Source organism: Chiloscyllium punctatum, chromosome 1, assembly GCF_047496795.1.
Source record: "Chiloscyllium punctatum isolate Juve2018m chromosome 1, sChiPun1.3, whole genome shotgun sequence".
Classification (NCBI taxonomy): domain Eukaryota; kingdom Metazoa; phylum Chordata; class Chondrichthyes; order Orectolobiformes; family Hemiscylliidae; genus Chiloscyllium; species Chiloscyllium punctatum.
Window position 1 is genome coordinate 101,716,249 of NC_092739.1, and position 21,171 is coordinate 101,737,419.

Sequence of the window (21,171 nt, forward strand, 5' to 3'; positions counted from 1 at the left end):
GAATTTGGAGGTACATGCTGCCATACCAAGCAAGGATGGCACATTTACTTTGTGAATCAAATGACAGTTGATGACAATCATCATTACTGAGACAAGCTGCATATTCCAAATTTTTATTAATTGAGTTCAAATTCCACCAATGTTCATATTGGAATTTGAACAAGCATTAGCTTGAGCCTTTGGTTTACTAATCCAGTGATATAATCACCACTCCTACCATTTGCAGTCTCTTCAACTGAAATTCAACTGTTTATTTATAATCTCAAATGGTCTAGAATATTTTTTGAATGTTAGCCTTTGCTTGTGCGTTGTTAGTCAAACAGATGCTGCGATAGTCAATCAGTGAGAAGGTAAAGTGTGGAGTGTTGTCAAATGATGTAGGTTGTGTTTAATAGTTTCATCATACAGAATCTGACCAGAGAGAAGTCTCCAGATAGCCTCTTCCCTCTCTCCAATTTCTTGTTTACCTCAACATTTGCAGACTCCTGTTTATGAGCTATTTACCATTAAGCTGTTATCAAGTGTTGGCCACTCATGTTGGAGATCTTGTACAGCATATAGAAAACCCTCATGCCTCTGTAGTTGCCTTTATCAACTGTAATACAGTTACATCTGATTCCACCTTCTCTCTCTCAAATTGCACAGTAAATTGTATCATGTTATGATCACTGCCACCTATGTGTTCCTTCACCTTAAGCTCCCTTATCAAGCTGCCTCATTGCACAACACTAACTCCAGTACTGCCTCTTCCCTAGAGGGGTCCTCCACAAGCCGCTCCAAAAAGTCATCTCATGGACATTCCACAAATTCCTTTTCTTGCAATCCTCTACCAACCGTTCTGCCTGTCGGCTTCTCCAGCATACTACAAAATGGATGTATTTCAGCATGCTAAAAGGTCCCCCCTCTCAAATTTTGATTCTCCGTGTGCTGCTAAAGTGTACATGGGATGCACGTTATAATTCTGAGGTATGTCATCTGTCTTTAACACCTAGTATAACCCTCTGGTAAGTTACAATAGCTCAAATGCAGATGTCAAAACAAAGGCATCATTACTGCTGTCAGTATACCAAAGTTAAAAATCACTCAATGCCAGGTTATAGTCCAAAAGGTTTATTTAGAAGCATTCACTTTCAAAGCACTGCTTCTTCATCAGGGAGTTATGGAGCATAATCCTAAAACACAGAATTTACAGCAACAGGATTACAGTGTCATGGAATATTATATGCTTCAAAAGCGAATGCTTCCAAATAAACTTGTTGCATTATAATCTGGTGTTGTGTGATTTTTATCTTTGTCCATCCTAGTCCTACACCAGCACCTCCACAGCATACCAGACAGTGATCTGTGTATCTCTGTGCATATGCTGATACACTGGCAACACCATTTGAGAGAGTATATTACTCTTTGCTTTTGATGCATCTAAATCACAGAAAACGTACAATACAAAGGAGGTCATTTTGTCATGCTCTACAAAACTAACTCAGCTGGACCCAATCCCCAGTCTTTTCCTTGTGCCTTTGCAAATTTTTTATCTTTAGATAATTGCACAGTCTTAACCACATTCTTGGAAGCACACTAATCACTTACAGCATTGAAAAAAAACATTATCCATATGTTGTCTTTGTTTGTCATTCACCTTAAATCAGTCCCCTCTTGCTCTTGACTTCTGTGCCAGTGGAAACAATTTCTCTTTATCTACTCTATCCAGATACCAAGTGATATTGAAAACCTCAATCAAATCTCTTGTGTTCTATGAAGAACTGACCTTGCATAATTGAAGTCCTTTATCCGACGAATCATTCTTTTCAAATCTCAAATACTCCACATCGCCCCACAATTGGTCAGAACACTCTTGTTAATGCTGAACTAGTGTTTTAAAGTGCCTGTTAATATCCTAACTTATCAAAGTCTTCAACAACTTATCCCCCTTAATTGGCAACTCATTTCTTTCAAGCAAGAAATTTACCTTGCCACTCAGCAAAAACATGAAAGATGCAGTGAGATGCTTCTGACATCGAGATCGGTCTCACCCAAATTCTTGTCTGATTCTGACATAAGTCTTGCCAAGGCCCACATCATTCAACTTCTATCATTGCTTTTTAAATGTTAAACTCAAACTATGTGACAATTCTACAAAAGGTAACCTATTTCAGTCAAGTAAACTGAGAACTGCACAGACATCAGAAGCATAGGCTATAGAATTCAACAAAAGGCAAGGGAAATGTGTGAACAGCAACAGCTCAAATGACAAAAGTCAAGTTTTGTTCCAGTGCCAATTGAAATGGAGGAATTGTCATACTTTAAAAAATAGCAAGAAGTGGAAATTAAGTCAGGTGAGATAACAGGTGAGGGAAAAGCATTGTTTGCCTACTGGTGCCACGTGGTGTTTTAAGTTTAAAAGACCCAAGAATATTTGTCAAGCAACTGTCATCATCCCTTTGTTAAAGCTACTCTACAAAAGGCCAAGTGTTAAAAACAGGGTGTAACCACAAGTACCAGGTATGTAGTGTGCAGAATACTCATGGGTCATGTGTAGAACATATGCCAAGATGTTAGTCAGAATTTAATTTTGAGCAGAGAATTTGACATATCGAATTTTATGGTTTGAACAGCATTAAAGTTATATTGCTTCAAATGTTTTTGGAATAATCATCCAGCTTAACTTTCCTTGTGCTATTGCACAGCACAGCATCAGCATGCTGGGACAATGGAGAGTCAACTGCTCATATCATTGTGTAACTGCAGAAGGCACTGATAGGGAAGAAGAATCTTTGTAATAAGTGGAGTGAAAGGACAACAGTGTTATTTTCTTATTTGCAAGTGCACAGTGAAGATTATGACTGATACTTTCTATACTGGCACCTATGTGCATAGGAGAAGGCTGCACTTCAGTCAGGTGTCACAAAGATTGAGCCAAATCTTTGTGTCTCTGAATTGTCAGAGAATTGGTATACAACTGAAGATACACATGGGACTTTGTGGAAGTCTAGATGTATTCTATTCTCACAGTTATTTCCATTTCTGTTGATTCTGTTCTGAAGTTGCCACCTTCTTCTAGGGTATCCTCAGCAATGTCTACCTTTCTCCCCATCAAAGAATCCCTATTACAATGGTTGATGGTGCCCCAGTTGTGTCTGACTTCATTTCCTGTGCTTCTGCCCTCAACCCTTCTCTTCCCTTCCACAACATTGTTAGGGTTTCCTTGTCATCACTTCCCATCCCACCATCCCATAGCCAAAGAATCAGACACTATCATTTTCATCATCTCCAGCAGGATGCTATCATCACACTCATATTCCCCTCTTCCCTACATTAGCATTCCACAGGGACTGTTCCCTCTGGGAAACCCTGATCTACTCCATCATTCCCAGCATCTCCCTACTGGTCAAAAATAACAAGGAAGCAAATGTCAGGTACAGACAGCAGGAATTGAGTGATTCCCATAGAATAATATAAAAGCAGTAAGAATACACTTAACAGGGAGATCAGGTGGGCAAAAGGGAACATGAGATAGCTTTGATAAATAGGATTAAGAAGAATTCAAAAGAATTCTACAAATACATTAAGGACGAAAGGGTTATTAAGGAGAGAATAGGGCCCCTTAAAGATCAGCAAGGTTGCCTATGTGTGGAACTGCAGGAGATGAGGGTGATATTAAATGAATACTTTGCATCAGCATTTACTGTGGAGAAGGATATGGAAGATAGATAACGTGGGGGAAAATAAATAGCAATATCTTTTAAAATGTCCATATTACAAAGGAAGAGGTACTGAATGTCTTAAAATGTGTACAAGTGGATAAGTACTGGCACCTGATCAGGTGTACCCTAGAACTCTATGGGAGTGAGGGATTGCTGGGCTCCTTGCTGAGATATTTCTATCATCGATAGCTACAGGTGAGGTGTTAGAAGACTGGAGATTGACTAATGTGGTGCCACTATTTAAGAAAGGTGGTAAGGAAAAGTCAGGGAAATATAGACAGGAAAAATAGGTTGTTGGAGGGAATCCTGAGGCACAGGATTTACATGTATTTGGAAAAGCAGGAACTAATTAGGGATAGTCGACATGGCTTTGAGCGTGGGAAATCATGTCTTACACAGTTGATCGAGATTTTTAAAGAAGTAACAAAGAGGATTGATGAGGGCAGAACAATGAACATAATCTGTATGGATTTCAGTTAGATCACACAGAATAGAGAGAGAACTAACCATTTGGATACAGAACTGGCTCAAAGGTAGAAGACAGGGCGTGGTGGTGGAGGGTTGCTTTTCAGCCTGGAGGCCTGTGACCAGTGGTGTGCCACAAGGATTGATGCTGAGTCCACTGCTTTTCATCTTTTATATAAATGATTTGCATGTGGACATAGGAGGTACAGTTAGTAAGTTTGCAGATGACAACAAAATTGGAGATGTAGTGGACAGCGAAGAAGGTTTCCTCAGAGTACAATAGGATCTTGATCAGATGGGTCAATGGGCTGAAGAGTGGTAGATGTAATTTAATTTAATGTGAGATGCTGAATTTTGAGAAGGCAAATCAGGGCAGGACTTACACACTTAATGGTAAGGTCAAGGAGAATGTTGCTGAACAAAGAGACTTTGGAGTGCAGGTTCATAGTTCCTTGCAAGTTGAGTCACAGGTAAACAGGATAGTTTGCTCTTTTTGGTCAGTGCATTGAGTATTGGAGATGGGAGGTCATGTTGCAGCTGTACAGGACATTGGTAAAGCCACTATTGGAATAATGGATGCAATTCTGGTCTCCCTGATATCGGAAGGATGTTGTGAAACTTGAAAGGGTAAGAAAAGATTTGAAAGGATGTTGTCAGGGTTGGAGCATTTGAGCTATCGGGAGAGGCTGAATAATCTGGGGCTATTTTCCGTGGAGTGTTGGGTGCTGAGGGGTGACCTCACAGAAGTTTATAAAGGGCATGGATAGGGTGAATACCTAAGGTGTTTTCCCTGGGTCAGGGAATCCAGAATGAGAGCACGTAAGTTTAAGATGAGAGGAGAAAGATTTAAAAAGGATCTGAGGGATAACTTTTTTCAGGCAGAGAGTGGTGTGAGATGGAATGAGATGCCAGAGGAAATGGTGGAGGCTGGTACAACTGCAACATTTAAAAGGCATCTGGGTGGATATATGAATAGAAAGGGTTTAGTAGAATATGGGCAAAATGCTGACAAATGCGACAAGATTAATTTAGAATATCTGCTCAGCATGGACAAGTTGAACTAAAGAGTGTTTTTGTGCTGTATATTTCTATGACTCTATGACTCAGTGACATCCCCAAAGCATTATTGCGTGCAATTGCAAAAGAGGTAATACTTGTCCACTTACCTTCTCTGTCCTCACCATGGGCATTTCCAGATGAAGCAGTGATTTACCTGCACTTTATTCAATCTGAATTCACTGAACTCACTGCTTACAATGCAGTCTCTTCTACAATGGTGAGACAAAATGCAGACTGGGTGACCATTTTGTGGAACACCTAAGTTTAGTCAATAAAAACAACTTTGAGTTTTGAGTTGCTCATACTTCAATACATCATTGTGTTCCCATACCAACATTTCTATCTCCAGCCTGCTGCAGTGCTCCAGTGCAGCTCAATGCAACCTGGAGCAACAATGCCTCATCTTCCACTTGGGCACCTTACAGCCTTCAGGACTCATCATCAGGTAATTTCAGAGCATGAACAGCCCATTCCTTCTCAATTACCCAGTGCTCACAGACCTTATATTGAAATCAGTTCCTTTCAGTATAGCCAATCCATTTTCAAAAACACATAGTCCCCGTTACACCCATCTATAGTCCCTGCTTCCCAAACCTACTATCAACATTCCCTTCATTGGGTATCCTCTTTTCTGCATCTATCTGCTCACTGCTTTATCTCGCATCACCATCATCAGCATAAATGTCACCTTTCCTGAGCTACTATCTTATTTTGAAGAAGGGATTGAAATATTAACACTGTTTCTCTCTCCATGGATGCTGCCAGATCTGCTGAGCTTCTCCAGGAATTTCTCTTTTTGATCTCCAGCATTCACTGTTCTCTGTTTTATATGATCCCTGATTTCTCTGACTATATACATTCTGACAACTTTCTGAGGGGCGTAGTGAAGTCTGGGCTCAGAAGAACCAGGAAAAACGTGCAGCGGTTTTGAGTCGAGAAATTTTCAAGTTTGTTGGCAATCCGACTGTCATTGCCAATTCATAAGATCTGGACCATCATTTATGCTGCTTTCCGTTGGTGTCAAACCTTTGATAATTGAATAAAATTGTTTCTCAGCATAAACAATTTCAAAATGAGTCACATTTCTAATGATCATTTTGATAGCATTGTAAAACAATTTCAGTGAGGCAGATTTTACCACAAGGCTCTGAAAGAGAAACCTAAGACTGAGGAGCAGAAGTAGGTTGTTTAATCCTTCAAGCCTGTTATACCATTCAATAAGATCCTGGCTGAATGTTTAACAATGGGGTGTGGGTGCTTCTGTCTGAGCCAGCCTTTATTGCCCATTGTTAGTTGCCCTTGAGAAGGCAGTGGTGAGCTGCCTTCTTGAACCATTTGCTGTAGATAGACCCATAGTTCTGAGCGGGGGCATGTTCGTGGATTGTGGCCCACATTAATCTCTTCTTTCTCTCCTTTCTGAGGAAACACAAAACTCAGTTGTACAAGGGTTCACTCAGTCAAATGTTAGTGTCTCTTATATGTCAAGGAAGTACATGAAACCAAAAGCCTCAACTGCAGTATTGTGAGCAATTCTGATCAGCATATTTACAGGAATATACATACAACTCAGAAAAGGTTTCATTAACCACAACTTGCAGAATGTTATCAGGGCTAAGGGATTTTGACTATGACAAGATGTTGAAAAGTTAAGACAATCCTTATTGGAACAGCAAAGATAGAGAATGAACCTAATACAATAGTAAAAGGAGGCTTCAGACTTAGTGGATTGGAATCTTGCCACAAAGATACAAAAGAGTGTTCTTTAGAAAAGTTGAATGTAAGTGTTTTGTTTTTGTTGGTGTTTCCAGTAGCACTTGAGTGATCAATATCAACTTCTGCAAGGATAGCATAATGGTAAATTGTGTACTTCAACTGTCTTTCACTTGATCTTAATTGCTTAAGGCAGAATTGGTGGTTCCTGACAGAGGTGGGAGGAGTGGCCCCATAATGAGCATGTGTAAGAGCAGTATGCATTGCATCCTGTTGGAATTCCTCAACTTAAGAATAGACTGGAAGCCCAGAGGAGACTAATTCCTCACCTATGGCCTGCCCACTGAATTAAATCTTCTAGACATGGAGGCCTCAATTTCAGAGCTAACATTAGGTATTTTTACTGTAGGGAAGTATCTGTGAAAATGAATATAGAAACAAATTAAAGTAAACAGTATCACAAGAGACAGTAACATTTATCATCATGGAATCCCTACAGTGTGGAAACAGGCCATTTGGCCCAACAAACCCACACCGACCCTCCGAATCTCATCCAGACCCATTCCCCTACCTTATTACTCTACATTTCCCCTGATTATTGTACCTAGTCTATGCATCCCTGAGCACTATATGCAATTTAGTGTGGCCAATTCACCTAACCTGCACATCCTTGAACTGTTGGAGGAAACCAGAGCACCCAGAGGAAGAATGTGCAAACTCCACACAGACAGTCACCTGAGGCTGGAATCGAACCTGGGTCCCTGGCACTGTGAGGCAGCAGTGCCAACTACTGAACCACTGTGCTGCCATTTATGTTTTCTTAGAGTTGCGCATTAGTGGTAGCAAAAGAATAATGAGACTTCACCATGAATTGTGTTGGTGTGTAGCCAGAGAAAATGTCATCAAATAATGTTTCTTAGTTGACTAGTTGGGTAAAATATGTTTGGACTGACCTTTGTCTCAACTTACAAACATGTTGGCTTCACGCATGGGAAATCATGTCTCATGAGCTTGATTGAATGTTTTCAAGAAATAACATAGAGGATTGATGAGGGGCAGAGTGGTGGACATGATCTATATGGACTTCAGTAAGGCATTCAACAAGGTTTCTCATGGTAGACTGGTTAGCAAGGTTAGATCTCATGGAATACAGGGAGAACTAGCCATTTGGATACATGTCTGGCTTAATGGTGGTGGTGGAGGGTTGCTTTTCAGGCTGGAGGCCTGTGACCAGTGGAGCACCACAGGGGTCTGTGCTGGGTCCACTGCTTTTGTCATTTATATAAATGATTTGGATGTGAACAGAGGAGGTATAATTAGTAAGTTTGCAGATAACACCAAAACTGGAGATGGACGGGGAAGAAGGTTACCTCAGAGTACAGTGGGATCTTGATCAGATGGACCAATGGACTGAGGAGTGGAAGGTGGAGTTTAATTTAAATACATGCGAGGTGCTGTATTTTGGAAAAGCAAATCAGAACAGGACTTATACACTTAATGATAAGATCCTGGGGAGTGTTGCTGAACAAAGAGAGCTTGGAGTACAGGTCCATTGTTCTTTGAAAGTCGAGTCACAGGCAGATAGGGTAGTGAAGAAGGCATTTGGTATGGTTTCCTTCATTGGACAGAGCTTTGAGTATAGGAGTTGGGAGGTCATGTTGCAGCTGTACAGGACATTGGCTAGCCCATGTTTGGAATATTGTGTGCATTCTGGTCTCCTATTGAAAGGATGTTGTGAAACTTGAAAGGGTCCAGAAAAAATTTACAAAGATGTTGTCAGGATTGGAGGATTTGAGCTATAGGGAGAGGCTGAATAGGTTAAGGCTGTTTTCCCTGGAGTGTCAGAGGCTGAGGAGTAACCTTACAGAGGTTTATAAAATCATGAGGGGCATGGTTAAGGTCTTTTCCCTGGAGTGGGGGAGTCCAGAACAAGAGGGCATAGGTTTTGGGTGAGGGAGAAAACAGTTAAAAGGGACCTCAGGGCCAACTTTTTCACACAGAGGGTGGTGCGTGCATGGAATGACCTGCCAGAGGAAATAGTAGAGGCTGGCATAATTACAATATTTATAAGGCATCTGGATGAGTGTATGACTAGAAAGGGTTTAGAGGGGTATGGGCCAAATGCTGGAAAATGGGACTAGATTAGGTTAGAATGTCTAGTCGGCATGTACGAGTTGGACCGAAGGGTCTGTTTCCATGCTGTACATCTCTATGACTGTAAGCTAATGACAAGCCCACATGCTACATCGCTTGTTTTGAGTCATATGTGGTCTCATTTTCTGTGATCAATTTCTTTCTCATGCTCCATCTCTGAACCAAGACAATGTCCGAAAAATTGTTTAGGATTAGATGATGTTTTCTTGCGCTGCCTATAGTGGCTGGATTTTTTGGGGGTCGGAGGGTAATATATGTGACAATAAATCATTCATTCATTCATTTGCAAGATTTATGTTGTTTTTCTCTGATTTACCCAGGTTCAAAGATGCCTTCTACAACTCTCAAGATTCAATATCACTTAGCCATCAATACACAGAAGAAGTAATAATCTTACCAAAAAGGTAATGCATGTATTATTAAGAAGTTCTGGAGATTTTGATGCTGTTCTCCATTAGACTTGGCCTCTATTTCCATCTCCTCAAGTACATCAGCATGACATTGCTTATTCATTCACAGGATGTTGACATCACTTGTTAGGCTAGCATTTATTGCCCAGAGGGCAGTTAAGAGTCAATCACATTGCTGTGGGTCTGAAGTCACATGTAGGTCAGACTAGTTAAGGATGTTAGTTTCCTTCCCTAAACTAGATGGGTTTTTCCCACAATCAGCAAGTGTTTATGGTCATCATTACACTCTTAATTCCAGATTGTTATCAACATCAAATTCCACCATCTGCCATGGTGGTTTTCGAACTTGGGTCCCCAGAACATTACCTGGGTCTCTGGATTAACAATCTTGATAATACCACGAGGCCATCCCCCTGTGGTATGAGCAAAGGGCAAACCTTTCCCCCTCCTTCACAGAATGAGCGAGAAATCACATGTGGAATAAAATCCAGATCTTCTCCTTCCCCTGCACTATGTCTGTGCTTATGGAATCGCACAGCATGGACAGTTTTGGATATCTCATTCATTTAAAAGCTGGTATGTAATTAACAATTCCTGAATACTTACACTAGACATCTAGTTAATCGTTACATGATTCTTCAGAAATAAAACGTTTTTTTTTCTTTTTGACTTACTTTTCAAAGTTTCATTACCAAATTTTTATAAAGTCATGTTGAATTGAACTGAATGGAATTGAATTAGTTTTATTGTCACTAACTCAAATAAGTACAGTGAAAAATTTATAAGTTGCCACTTACAGCACCACCTTAGGTACTAAGGTGCTCAGGTACAGCTTCTTCAGTTACTAGACCTTAGGAAATAGAGAAACATAAAGTCCAGCATCGGAGAAAAAAAAATTCAGAACAACAGTCTTTTCTGATGCATACTACGTTGGCACCTCACCTCTCGTCCACAATGGGCCTTGGCTCCAGACCACGCCAGGTTTCACCTTGAAGTTCATGAGGCTCGGAGATCGCTCTAGCTGGGTTTCAAGATGCCCGCGACATAGCCGTTGATGTTCTCACACAGAGTCCAATTGCCTGATACGGTGGGATATTCTTGAACTGCTGCAGTCCATGTTCAGTAGACTGGCCCACAATGCCCTTAGGGAGGGTATTCCAGGATTTTGTCCCACTCCAACTTGGAATTAAAAAAAATGCAGGATAAGAGCAATCTGGATGGCACAATGAGTGAATACTGTCCTTTCGCTTTTGGGGTGTTTGAAAGATGGATAAATTTACATTTTTAAAATTTTCTTTGAGTCTCTTAACCTAAATGTGTTTTGGAGCTGTCAGGTGACATTGCACACACTTGCTCAGAGTTTAATTATACCTGAGAGTTCTTTTGATGCAGTGGTAGCATTCCTGCTTCTGAGCCAGAGGCCAGGTTCAAGTCCCTCCTGCTCTAGTAATGTGTAATAACACTGCTGAACAGGTTGACTAAAAATATTTTTAACAATACTTGGCAGGACTTTCATACACTCAGTTCTGCTGTAACACATCTTTCGTTAACCTGAATTGGCTTTAACATGATTGGTGAATTCTGTTTCGAAGATGCAAACTTGTAAAAGGTGTGTTGGTTATAACACAATTAGATCGGCAACACTTTAAATGTTATTTGTACAGGTAAACAACCCTTTATCCGAAATCCCAAAATCTGAGAATCTCCAAAGTGTGAAGGTTTTTTAGTGAAGTTTTTTCTCATTAACAAGGTTGTTTGGTGTGCAAACAGTTAAGCCAAGTTGACACCCACCCGATGCATATCACTCAGATGCGACGTGGGTGGGTGTGGCCCAGCACTGGCAGGTCTCAATTCTGTCTCAAGGCCCATTACCCACAGCGAGTCTGCTTCTCCGGTAAGATTTTTAAAGATATCACGATCAAGATGTCACTTACTCTGAAATTTGAAAAATCTGAATTCTGAAAACCAGTGGTCCCAAGCATTTCAGATAAAGGATTGTGCACCTGTACTGTGTGATTTTTTTATAACGTGGGTTTGCATGTGAATACGACTATCACGTTATAGAAGAAATGACTGTATTCTCCTTTAGAAGGTTCAGCTACACAAATTGTAGCAGATTCATTATGGCAAATAAGGAGACCATTTGGTCCATCATTCACATCATGTTAGTTTTCAGCAAATCGATCCAATAAGTACATTCCCCTGCCCTATACCATAGCGCTGCAGGTTTAGTTTGATCAACTGTTCATATAACATTCTTCTGGAACCTTGTTCAGGCAACTGATGAAAGAAATGTTAAAATCACTGGTATAGCAGAAGTGGCTTTTCTGAGTTTGGGGTTGAAGTCCACAGCTGGGACAATGCACTTTCAATCATACCAGATAGCAACATGAAATATTGTATACTTTAGTCCCATTTTACAATGGTAAATCAAGATTTATTTCCACAGAATTCCCACAATTTGGAAGCAGGCCATACAGCCCATTGAGTCTACACCGATCTGCCAAAGAGCATCCCACCCATTCCCACACCATCACTGTAACCCTGCATCTCCCATGGCTAATCCACCAAGCCTGCACATCCCTGGTCACCATGGTCAATCCACCTAACCTGTACATGTTTGGACTGTGGGAGGAAACCGGAGCACCTGGAGGAAACCCACACAGACCCAGGGAGAACATGCAAATGCCATACGGTCACCTAAGTTCAAACTCAGGTCCCTGATGCTGTGAGGCAACAGTGCTAACCACTGAGCCACTGTACCCCTGTATGCATTAATCCATTATGCATCTAGTATGTATTGATCTCATTAAACCAATGCATTAATCTTAGACATTTGCGGATGTATGTTCAAGAAAAATTGAATTTTAGTGATTCCAATGTTCCAGCAAATAAATACTGATGTTGAGGACTTTTTTTACATTGGTGAAATAAGCATTATCTTATATAAACACCATGCTTACTAAGTTTTATTCCTCAAAGCCTATTGAAATTCTATAATTGTTAGACTGTGTATTTGATACAGAAAATCCTAATAACTCGCAATATATTATTTTCAGGAGAAGCTGTCCCTACCTGTCATGTGAACCTAATAGCAATGCCTCTTTTATTATAGTGGTGTACAATAGTGTACTTTCCTGGTTAATGAAATATGCACAGACTATTCAAGTAAATGTGTAATGATATCTTAGCAGGATTAAACAGAAGCCTAAAGGCATGACATTGAAAGCACACCTCTTTGCAAGATATATATGTTATGTAAGATGTAGCATAAATGGAACACAGTTAGTCAGAAAATCACAGAATTGTTATGGTATAGAAGGAGGCCATTTAGCTATTGTGCCTGCACTAGTTCACAGAGCATACTGACTTATTGTCCATCTCCTATCTTTTCCCCATGTTCATGTACATTGATTCTATCTAAATAATCATCAATTGCCTTTATGAACGCCTCAGCTGAACCTGCCTCCACTACACTTCCATTTAGTACATTCCAATCCCAAATCACTCCCTGTGTGCTGTAACAAATCTTTATTTGGTTTAACATACAGATAACAACAATATGGCAATGATTAGATAGCAGCCAATAGGTTTTTTTTGTTGGAGACAAATAAGAAAAAGTAATGAAATGTAATAGCAACATTCAGATTTTAAAATGTCTTCATATGACTTCAAAATATTGTGAAGAAATACATTTCATGAAATAAATCGAAGTTACATCAAAATCTCTTTAATCTTTGGATACCTCAACAGCATCAAGTTTTGCCTCTGGTTATGTTTACTGAATGTGAGTTCTAAAAGAGGTCAGACAATAGTTAGCTTGAGAACACCCATTTAAACATTTGAAAAATGCTCAAATCCAAAGTGTTTCTTGTGTGGGGAGATTAATGCATTTCGTCCTTCACATTCTTGCTAATGCATATTCGACATGCCACCTTTGAGAGTTGTGCATAAAGTCTACAGCTAAATTAGCAATTTTTTTTTGTCCTTACCTACCACAGAGGTTGGGTGAGGGAGGCCACACCAAGGGGTTGAAGAGAAGAAAGAGCTTCCAAAGTGTGAGAAGTGATGGGATTCAGGTATCTGACAGCCTGGAGCAGCACCCTGACAACCAGTCAACTCGTGTCAAGCACCACAGGATAGCTTCAGTATCTCTAGGCATTTTGTTGAGGAAAGGAAGTGTGACAACAATCGTTTTAAAAAAAAAGGAGGTGGAGAGCTGGGAGGTATTTGCTTGCTTGGTGAGCACAAAACAAGCAGTTGTCATGCTTCGTATAACCTTTCCTGAGAGAAAAAAAGAAAACTCTCTCCCAGGGCCAAGCTGCCTTTTAACGGTTTTTAGCTGGGATCACTGCCCATGGGTCACACACATCTCCTGTCGTCCTCGGCTCTGGCTGAGGCTGGATATATAATGAGTCTCGCATTACATGTGGATTAGATTTGTAGAAATCCTGTAATTCAATAGGTACCTGCCTATTCTCTTCTGGCGTCAGCCTGCCTGCGTTGTGCTGCTCTGTAGACATACCTGGCATTCCACCCATGCCGCCTCACTTGCTAAGTGGACTGGAGCCTGCCTACCAAAACATTGGGTTATTGTTGTAAATGAAAAAAGCCCTCGGTAGACAAACTGAGTGTGAAGTTGGCCTTGTAATGCCTTATTACCTTCTTATGATGTATACACACAGTTCTTTTCTCAATTCCTTCATGCTACAGTAACATTACAAAGCATATATTCAGGGTCAACCATGGCACCAGTCTGTGTGACAGTGTGCTTGGAATAGCAGTGGGGCTGTGGCGAGAGTTAACAGGATGTATTGTTAGAATGTTGAAGTGAAAAGATTTGTGGGCTGTGGCTGTGTTACCTAAGTGCTGTTTAATGGGATATAGTAGTCACATCTTTAACTCTTTCAGTTGGTCAAGAAACTTGAACTCAGGTATAACTTCTCTGTAATGTCTTAACTGGAAAATTATTGCTCTCTGACTGTTTGAACATGTGCTTTGTCTTGTAGACTTTTTGAAACCATCTATTTCACATTGCAATCTACACAAATTAGTTGGGTATATGTATAGTCACATTTGGGAGCAAGAGTTTTCAGACTGACTATAGTTGGAGGTCAACCTGTGAGTGCTTTTCAGCGATTTGCTGCCATCTCACTGCTTGTCAAGTAAATGCATCATTAATTAAAAACAAAACAGGTAGGTGGTGGGGTGATGAGAGCTAGCTACATACTTAAGTATTGAAGAATGCTGATCAGTGATTCTTCATCAAATTTATGCTTGAATAATGCAGTTTCAGCCATAGTGAATGTAAACATGATTTTCTATTTGATATGCAGCAATTAGTATTTATGCATTAAATCCATTATTGATAGCAGCTGTTTAGCTCTAAAACATCTCCCCACATCTGTTAGTAGGGATAGCAAAGAGTAGAAAATTACTCATTCAGAATTATTTTATAACCTGGATTATATTTCATGCTGAGTCTGTGAACACACACAAAGCAGGAAAACCATCACTCCAAAATAGTATAATTATAATCTTTGAGCAAAGCTTCCTCAGGCTATAAACAAATGTGGAGCATTACACTGGTAAATGAGTGTGTTACTGAACTATGGATGGGCTCCAACTGGTTGTGTTGCCAGTTCCATAAAAGTACTAGTCCTGTTAAGTGAGTCCTGGAGTTTTTGCAAAAGATAAAATAGAAAAATAATTTCATTTAAGTGCATACCTACGAATTTTAAGCTTGGCACATTTCACCAAAAATGACACTACACTTTTTTCAAAAAATCATGGGTTGACAATATACAATAAAGTTGCATGATAATTTTGATTTTATGTGACAAATGTAATACAGGTAATGTTGAATGAGACATCAGTTCTGATTCTTCTGAAGAAATATATCACCAGCTATCTGTCAATTCAAGTGTGACATCCGTTGAGAGTCACAAATTTTGGTCATAGATCCTCATATGACAAAACTATCGAAGAATGTGGTGCTGGAAAAGCATCTGAGGAGCAGAAGAATCAACGTTTCGAACATAAGCTCTTTATCAGGAATTCCTCATGAAGGGCTTACGCTCGAAACGTCGATTGTCCTGCTTCTCGGATGCTGTCTGACCTGCTGTGCTTTCCCAGCACCACATTCTTCGGCTCTGATCTCCAGCACCTGCAATCCTCCCCTTTTTTTATATGTCAAAATTGGCCAATACTTGATGTACAGATATTGGGCATGAAATAACATCATAGAGGCCAGTATCCCATCACCAAGTCACCCTTTATTTACATGTGGAAAGTCCTTGATACTGATCCAGCTTCCTCAGGGCCAGCTGTCAGAGTGAACAGAACCTCTGGCACTCCTGATCTTATCCATCAGCTACAGGTCCCTGATTGGTCCAGATTAACAGCCCCAATCAGGGAACTTATATTCTGTAAGGTCCACTAGGCTGACCTTGTTAAAATGATGATAGGACACTTTGGGCTTTGTGTCCCAGAAGGTACTGGGATCTGGAGTTCACGATGACCTTGCATTTCTTTCTCTCTCTGTAGTTGCTCTGCCTCTTCATTAAGACGTTTCAACCCAAAGGGTAATGCAACCTGGTGATAAGTTGTCACCATTTTGAACATTTGGCCACATGGTCCTGTCAGTAATTCATGCAAATGATGCTGTGAACCAAGTGCAACTTCAAAGAACTTTCTATATTCTCCACTGGAACCTGGACCAGGGAGAGTTTAGAAAATGGGACTTGATGGGGAAGGATCAGACATAGTACTCAGTCCATTGAATTTTATCTTGTAGGCGATTTGCTTGGGGATGAAGACACAGTGGGATGAAGTGGGAATATTGGGGTAATAGTAGGAGAGGTAATACATAGGGCAGAGGGAATTACTATTTTGTAAGATAGTTGAGGAAAACATGCAATGGATGGTGACAAGAAGCTAGTTATGGCTTCAATAATGAAGGATGATATGTCAAACATGAAAGTTTTTCAGAATCTTCATGATCCAGAGGCAGGATGGGCAAGGGCAGGGAATGGTGAAAACTGAAGGCAGGAATTAAAATGGAGAGCCCTGTCAAGGTGAGGCTGGGGTGGGGTGGGGAGGGAGGGAGGAGTTGGGTGGAGTATGGGATGTGGAGGGCAGGTGCAGGGTGTATTGATTGGTGAAAAGGGAAAACAACTCAGAAAAACTGATGTGGAAGTTTACATCATCTGAACAGATGTATTGGAGAGACTGAACAAACTGGGAAACTGGACTATAGCCTTGATATTGCGTTCTAGATGTAGGTTTGCTCACTGAGCTGGAAGGTTCATTTCCAGACATTTTGTTACCCTCCTAGGTAACATCTTCAGTGGGCCTCAGGCGAAGCACTGCTGATAATTCCTGCTTTCTATTTATATGTTTGGGTTGGTGATGTCATTTCCCATGATGATGTCATTCCCTGTTCTTTTTATCTTGCAAAATACTGTGCAAGGACTGTAACAAACACTACATTAGACAAACAGGCAGAAAACTAGCCACCAGGATGCATGAACACCAACCAGCCACAAAACGACATTAGAATCCTTACATACAGATAAGGAAGGATAGCACTTTGACTTAGACAACACATGCATCCTCAGACAAAGACACGCACAAGAATTCCTAGGAACATGGTATTCCAACCAGAACTCCATCGGCAAACACATCAAGTTAGACCCCATCTACCACTCCCTGAGAAAAAGAACAGGAACTGACATCACCACAGGAAATGATATCACAACAGGAAATGACATATCAACCCAAACATATAAACAGAAAGCAGGAATTATCAGCAGTGCTTCGCCTGAGGTCCACTGAAGATGTTACCTAGTAGGGTGACAAAACATCTAAAAATAAACTTTCCAACTCAGCAAGCAAACTTACATCCAGAACCTCAACCTGAGTGGCAAATCTTCTCAAAACTCGTTGACATTAAGTGGCAGAAAAAGTGTAGCTGAGGTAACTAAGAGAATAAAGTCTATCCCTTAAAATGGAGACAGAAATGTTAAGGAAGGGAAGAGTTATAGATGAAACTTGTGAAAGTGATGTCAGGATGAAAATTGGATACAAAGTTAATTAAATTTAGTAGCAAGAGTAGGAAACAGCAGAATATAATCAACAATGTCTGAGAAAGGGTGAGGCATTAGGCCTGAACAAGAATGGAATCAGCATGTGTCACACATCTCACTAAAAGGCACAGTTAAAAACCATACAGTATCCGATTGCAATACATTTTAACTGAAGGAGTGAGTGGAATTAAAGAGGGTTTATAATGTGAGGCAAGTCAAGCATTAGGTAGGTCATGCTGGTGGATGGGAATTGATTTAGTCTCTGTTTAAGGAAGGAACAAGCATGTTCAAAGCAGATTGCAGTTAAGGCTATTGGACCTCCATGGAAAAAGAGGATGGCTAGAGCCAAGAATCTAGCAAAGAGGTGGAGGCTTTGGGAAGAGTCATCGGTGTAAGCAGGAACAGACTGGACAAGGGCCAAAATGGAGGCAAAAGTGAGGGCTGCAAATGCTGGAGATCAGAGTCAAGATTAGAGTGGTGCTGGAAAAGCACAGCAGGTCAGGCAGCATCCGGGGAGCAGGAAAACCAACGTTTCTGACAGGAGTCCTTAATCACAAATGAGACTGGGAGCCTCCAGGGTGGAGAGATAAATGGGAGGGGGGGTGGGGCTGGGGAGAAAGTAGCTAAGAGTGTAATAGGTGGATGGAGGTGGGGATGAAGGTGATAGGTCAGAGAGGAGGGTGGAGTGGATAGGTGGAAAGGGAGATTGGAAGGTAGGACAGGTCATGAGATGGTGCTGAGCTAGAAGGTTGGAACTGGGATAAGGTAGGGGGAGGGGAAATAAGGAAACTGTTGAAGTCCACATTGATGCCCTGGGGTTGAAGGGTCAAAATAGAGTTAGGGTGGGTTTTGTAAAACATGAATAAGCTGAAAGGTGAATCTACCTGGGTATTCCTGTCCTCAGATCTTGGAAGATGTGGGCTGTTTAGGACTGGGAAGCAATGTGGTGGGAAGGTGTAGAGGAAAGAGGGGATGATGTCAATGAAAGTCATGAAAACAGTGTCTTTACTTTTTCTGGCATGTTCATGACCCGGGGGAGGTAAGACATATCAAAATGTTGATGTTCAGCCTATGTTAGGTAACGGTCTATATGCTGATTCACATTTTTACGTGGGTGAAAATATATTCTATTCCTCATCCCAAAGATGCTTTCACCCAGCTCCAACACTCTCCCTTCACCTGGGCCCATTCCTGTAGCCTTTTACGTACACTTGGCCTGTTCATCAAGAACTGTTGATGTGACGTTGGTGGCCTTAATTTCTCTGCCCTCCCCCCTTTCCAATTACAACCTATCGCTCTCGGAACTGACTGCTCTCAAATCCAACCCTCACTTCGGCATTAAGCCTGCTGATAAGTGTGGTGCTGTTGATGTCTGGCATACTGACCTCTATATTGCAGAGACTGAACGCCAGTTCTCAGACACTTCGTCTTATCTCCCCCGAACCATGACCCCATCATGTCACACTAGGCTATTGTGTCCATAATAGTCACTAATCTCATTTTATCTTGTGATCTCCCCTCTACTGCCTCCAAGTTAATACTCTCCCAATATTGTGAGCAATAAAAACAGAAGACCAGAAACACAAACAGAAATTGCTGGAGAAACTCAGCAAGCCTGGCCATAAGCCTGTGAAGAGAAAACAGAGTTAACATTTTGGATCCAGTGACAACTTTTCAGAACTTTTGCAGTTCATTTTTTTTTGTTTAGTGTTTAACTCACTGTAGACTAGATTGAGTGAAGTTCAGGTGTATCACTATTTGTAGCTAGGAAATGATTGGTATTTATGCTGAAGATGGGGTGGGGCGGTGGAGGAGTAAAGGTGGAGATGGGACCCAATGAGAAAGAGCAAAACAGTTTGGCAGACAAAGCAATGGGTAAATGTCAGCCTCGGAGAATATAAAATTTGCTAGTGGGGATTGTTGGTAGCTGACAATGAGTTGATTGTGGTAGGAGTGGAAGGAGTGTCTGGGGCTTTGGATACTGAGGAGCCCACTTTTAACTCTTTCCCAAAATCTATAAACAGGACTGCCTGGGCAGACTTAATGTTCCGCCCCACAGAACTAATCTCCTCCGATCTCAACTTGATTTTATCTCCCCTTGTCCGGTTCCCTCCCACTTACACCTGCAATCCCTTTGAAATGTTACATCAACATTACTGCAGATTTTCCAGTTTGCAGGTTCCAGCTGCCTCCTCTTCACCATGGATGTGTAATCCTTTAAACCATTCATCCCCCAGCAGGATGCTCTCACAGCTCTTCAATTCTTCCTGGAAAAAAAGCCTGAACTGACCCCACCCACCACTGTCCTCTGTCTTGCCAAGCTCGTCCTCACTGTGAACGAGTTTTCCGGTTACGTCTCCCACTTTCTTCAGGTCAAAGGTGTGGTCATGGGTACCCACATGGGCCCCCGTTCTGCCTGTTTCTTTGTGAGGTATGTGGAATATTTCTTGTTCCAGTCCTGCTTAGGTCCCCACCCACAACTCTTACATCAATGACCTCACTGGTGCTGCCTCCCTCTCTTATCCAGAATAGGAATAATTTAGCAATTTCACTTCCAATTTCCATCACATCCTCACCTTCACCTTGCCAATCTCTGACTCTTCCATTCCCTTCTTCAACATCTCTGTTTCTATTTCTGGGGATAGGCTGCTCACCAATATCCACGACAAACCCACTATCTTCCTCAGTTACCTGGACTAGACATCTCATAGCCTGCTCCCTGTAAAGAGAGTCAATTCTATTCTCCTGGTTTCTCTGTCTCTGTCACATCTGTTCCAATGATGCCACCTTCTACAAGGGGGCCTCCAAAATGTCTATTGCCTTCCTCAACCAAGGGTTTCCTGTTGCTCTGTCATGTCTGATCCATCTCCTGCACATTAGCCCTCATCCCTTTTCTTCCCTCCTACAAAAATACTAGTGTGTCCCACTGGTCCTCACATACACCACACCTGCATCCACATCTAAAAGATCATTAACTGTGATTTCCACCACTTTCAGTGGGATGACCCCACCAGACACATGTACCCCTCCCCTGTCTTGTTAGCCTTCCACAGGGACCATTGCCTCCAGGTCACCTTAGTCCATTCTTTGTCCACTTCCAGCTCCCCACCAGCTGCCCCATGGCACATTCTCTGCAACCAAAGAATGTGTAATACCTGTCCATTTACTTCCTCTCTCTTCAGTATCCAAAGCCCCAGTCACTCCTTCCACTCCTACCACAATCAACTCATTGTCAGCTACCAACAAACCCCACGAGCAAATTTTATATTCTCCGAGGCTGACATTTACCCATTACTTTGTCTGCCAAACTGTTTTGCTCTTTCTCATTGGGCCCCATCTCCACCTTTACTCCTCCACCGCCCCACCCCATCTTCAGCATAAATACCAATCATTTCCTCGCTACAAATAGTGATACACCTGAACTTCACTCAATCTAGTCTACAGTGAGTTAAACACTAAACAAAAAAAAAGAACTGCAAAAGTTCTGAAAAGTTGTCACTGGATCCAAAATGTTAACTCTGTTTTCTCTCCACAGGCTTATGGCCAGGCTTGCTGAGTTTCTCCAGCAATTTCTGTTTGTGTTTC

The 21,171-nt window shown here is 41.3% G+C and overlaps 1 long non-coding RNA gene across 1 annotated transcript in view; it reads right to left on the minus strand.

Moving 5' to 3' along the window:
- LOC140482481 (uncharacterized) overlaps positions 1-13,651 on the minus strand; it is a 54,839-nt gene extending 41,188 nt beyond the window's left edge. Inside the window, exons 1-2 of the long non-coding RNA XR_011961729.1 lie at positions 13,492-13,651; positions 10,442-10,678 (exon numbers count right to left, since the gene is read on the minus strand). This is a non-coding gene — a long non-coding RNA (uncharacterized lncRNA). The remainder of the gene's footprint in view (positions 1-10,441; positions 10,679-13,491) is intronic.
- Between the last annotated feature and the right edge of the window lie 7,520 nt (positions 13,652-21,171).